Consider the following 4,344-nt stretch of genomic DNA (forward strand, 5'->3'; position numbering starts at 1 on the left):
CGAGCTAATCTTTAATAAACGTTGGCTGATCAACCCCAAGCTGTGTTCAATAATATCTTACTTGACCTCTGGACCACTACAACACGCATTATGGGCCAGCCAAAGACCAGCGCGTGCTAAAGATGATTGAAACCGGATCAGGTAAAACCTGTGACTATATCATACTGTCGGCGTGTTGATAATATCCCTTGTGCAGATGCGGTGTTTGTTCCGAACAAATGGGGGATCTGACTACCGCAAACAGAATAGAGTCTATTTTGTTCGCGGTGTTGTGGTATTCAGAACCCCCCATGTCCCCCTCCCTTAAAGAACTTTAACCTTGACATTAAAACTGACGTGGACGTTTCCCGCGTTTCTTGATGTTGTTGTTATTGTTGTTGTTGTTATTGTTATTGTTTATTACTATTATTACGGAGTTAGTTTGGTTTCTTTTTTTCCTTTTGACTTTTCGTTTACGCCAATTTGTTATCCCTTAATTTCGAATTTAATGAGGTTTTCGGAGTTTTTATTAAAGCCGAATGAGCTGGTTACTTTACAAATTGCGTTTTGGTCTCTTAATAGTTTGGTTAGATTGACGCCTCCGTGTTTAGTTAGTGCTTTTTAGATAGAAAATTATAGTTAAAGTTTTAATTGAGGATAAGACTCCGTGTAATCAAGCTCCTTTTTGGAATAAAAGACAAGTTTAGACCGTAATTCTCGATAAAGTAATCAAGACCCGCGGTCAACAGTAAGCAATAACTTAGTTTATGATTATGTCACATAGCTGTGATTCAAAGCGACACCTCACCTTTCTTTTGGTTCCTTTAATTGTCACGTGTTCTTTTCCAAAGTTGAGACTATTTTTAAATCTATGTGTAGTGCATAGTAGTATCCACGTGTGGAAACGATTGCAAGGGATGTAAAACACTCGGGGCCCCCGAATTTGCATGTATATATGCAGCGTGCATTTAATTTATTGCAGTAGTTCTTTATTGGTTAAGAGTAACTGTGTAAAGGACGTGAGTAAACGGTTTTCAATTTAACCGCGGTGTATTACACTATGTATGTTCGCAAAATACTCTAGTACTTTCTTCAAGTAGAGATAAAAGTATTATTTTGGGTCAAAAATTAGAACATATTGAGTCTTGTTGACTCTCATTCCCACAAGTTGGCTTGTTTTGATTTTATTTGGCACCAACACATCGTTCGGCCGTTCAAAGTGCGATCAACGGTCGACTATGCAGTCGTACAGTTGTCTTTTCAAAATTCGCGCCGTGCAACTTCGGATTACATCCCCAAGCCCCTTACACCCATCTGCTGGCTGAGCCTTCAGATTATTCACATTGAATCTAGCGGTGTCATAAATATTGCATGCGCTCTATCATCTGTGGCAATACCTCTAAAGAATGAATAATTTTACAAGCAAGTGCGATTAGCAGCCAGAATTTCACAACTCTAGTGGTTGTTCGGCAACATTCTTAGCTGTCTCTGCACGAAAAATATTTATTGTGAAATTTGTGCGTTATGTTGAGTCAGTTTGCTAGACATAACGTCTCGTAGTCACGTTCGACGCACTAAAAACTACTATAAAACGAATACAAGAATTGTAAAAACGTGTAAAATGGTATATAAAAAGTCACTTGTAACAATGTAGCGGAATTCCAAATCGATTTCGATCAATTACGATCCTCATCAGTAGTACTCCGCCATGTTTAAAATATTTTAAACATGGCGGAGTACTACTGATGAGGATCGTAATTGATCGAAATCGATTTGGAATTCCGCTACATTGTTACAAGTGACTTTTTATATACCATTTTACACGTTTTTACAATTCTTGTATTCGTTTTATAGTAGTTTTTAGTGCGTCGAACGTGACTACGAGACGTTATGTCTAGCAAACTGACTCAATTATCGAACACGTTCCTGGCCTCGGCCCACAAAATTTCATCACAATTGTGCGTTATGGCTGACGGAAATAACCCATATATGCCCAAGAAAAAGCGTCCAACAAGTCGAGGTCTTTAGTTCTCTTTTAACAGAGAGCTTCCTCGAACTCAAGAGAGCAGGCTTCTTGGCATCAAAGACCGCGTCAAAATGGCAAAAGGCGCGTTAAATCTAACAAAAGTGACCTCAAGTACACATGATGCGGATCTGATGGAGGCTCGGCCACACGGTTTTCTTTTCCTTCAGCGTCTTCCACTCCATATTCGCGTATTTCGTTGCCTTTCTCTGATCTTATTTCTCCAACTTCCCCTCCACATCCAGAACATACACCACTAAGAATGCAGATCACTGCGCCTTCAGCAGAGAACGGCCCCATATATCTCTGCAGCGGGGGAGCTCTGCGAACTCTGTATTCTTTTTTTGGGAACACTCCATCGCATGCTGTTATTATGGAATACTCATCGATTGCGATTTACAAATCTTTAATCAACAAAGTCATGTTGTGTCCGTAACAGTTTCATGTGTATGTGGAGATTCATTCAAGTGGCTCTCCTCCTCTATCATGGGAGGATCTCCTCCAAAGTACTATGTAAATTTGAGGTAAGTACCTTTTCGATTTCAGCTGGAAATTTTCTGAAATTCGCTCTCTCAGTATTCTTGAGTTTTGTTGTACCTGGTCACTTATCTGCCCCTCTTTTTCATAGATTGATTCATGAAGTATTGTTTTGTGACGTGACAGAGACACAGTACACAAGTTTCTCTGAAGCAGCCAACCTTGGGTGAGAGGGAGAAAAAAACTTTTCACGCAGGTTAGCAATGCACTTTCTCTAATGCTCCTAAAATCAAGTTGTATTTCTTCTTGCAAAGCAAATGGCTGTCAACAACAGTTTACAGGAAGCCAAATGATGATCTCTCCACCAAAATACCTCAAATGGACTGAGCAGTTTTTTATTTGGTTACTCTCTTACCTGAATTCTAAAATACCTTTTTTTTTTTTTTTAATTACTTCAACGGTCTTGAAAAAGCATTGTTATGCAACCATTGTGAATAGGGTTTGCAATGAGTCCATCTCTGCTGCCCAGGAAGAAGGGAAAAGCACCCCTGGTTATGTTGTAAATGGAGAGGTACAAGTTGATTTCAATTTTATTTTGTCTTTGGCCACATACTTATACACCAGTGTTAGAGTATGAGAGGTGCATGCATGAGTTTTGTTCAATTATTCCTTTTTGCAAGCCAGGATCTCTGCAAGCAGTCAAGTTCATGCATAGGATCTAGTAGACTTCTGCAAAGTTCTGCTGACTAGCACATCTAAGCATACAATATCTGATATCAAGTTGTAAACCCTGAGAAATATGTGAGTACAGAAAGGTGTTCAATGTTATGTTTTGATATCTACCATTTCTTCCTGTAGTGTGTTATTACAGATGCAAGGCATGATTTGAGTAGATCAGCAGCACACACGACGGTGTCAGCCCTTTCTTTCTTGTAAGATACTTTTGGACTATTTGTATGATATGTTGAGCCTTCATACACTCAATGCTATTCCTAAAAATATTTCTATTTTTACTGATTCTGTTTAGAACCAAAAAAGGTTTAGGAGTCGTAAACTGGAGTAGGGCTAGTGAAACTTCAGCAGTGAGCCATGAAGTCCCTATGACAAAAGAGCTGCTGACTTTTCTAACTGAGACCCAAGGTATGATACATTTGCATCCTCAATAATATCTCACCATTGATATAATATGAGTATGGAGGACAGAAAAATCCTTTATAGTGTGACTAAAGTAATTCTTTTTTTTTGTTTGTTTATTTATTTCACATGTGTACTTCTGCATGAAGAACAGTCCACTCAGTGAGCAAGAATTTCAGGCTAACCTGCTGATTGTTGCTGACCATTATCAGGTAATTTGAATGACTGTTTATTGAGAGAATGTGTAGAAGTCATAAGGTACAAAGGGTTTTTCTCAGGTTACTCCTTCAAAAGAACGATTTCACGAAACCAAAATTATTATTATTAATTTTTGTTGTAATGAACACATTGTGTCATGTAATTCCAACAAGACATAGCATAATTCATGAACTCAAAGATTACACAATTTTCTGTAAAAATGGAAAACCAGAAGCATTATACTTACTATTATTAATACTGATCTATTAATTTGTTCTTTTATAATTTTCTTTATTTATGACTCAGGGAAATCATGTCAATTGCCATGCAGAGTCACGGTGCAAGCAGAATGGCTACCTAATGAGCAAAAGGTTTTAAGTAAACCTGAAGCTGTAGCTGCATACAGGAAAGCCATTATGGGCACCTCAATATATAGACATGCATATGATTACGTGCGGGTAATTAAGTGGCACATAACTGTATGTTTTTGTTTCTTTGCATGAAAAAGTTTGCCTTTTCCAAATTAGCAATGT

The 4,344-nt window shown here is 38.1% G+C and overlaps 1 pseudogene; it reads left to right on the forward strand.

Moving 5' to 3' along the window:
* The first annotated feature begins 1,944 nt into the window (after positions 1 to 1,944).
* On the forward strand, positions 1,945 to 2,735 carry LOC148737585 (uncharacterized; annotated as a pseudogene).
* The last annotated feature ends 1,609 nt before the right edge of the window (positions 2,736 to 4,344 follow it).

This window comes from Stylophora pistillata, chromosome 2 (assembly GCF_964205215.1).
Source record: "Stylophora pistillata chromosome 2, jaStyPist1.2, whole genome shotgun sequence".
NCBI classification, from domain to species: Eukaryota; Metazoa; Cnidaria; class Anthozoa; order Scleractinia; family Pocilloporidae; genus Stylophora; species Stylophora pistillata.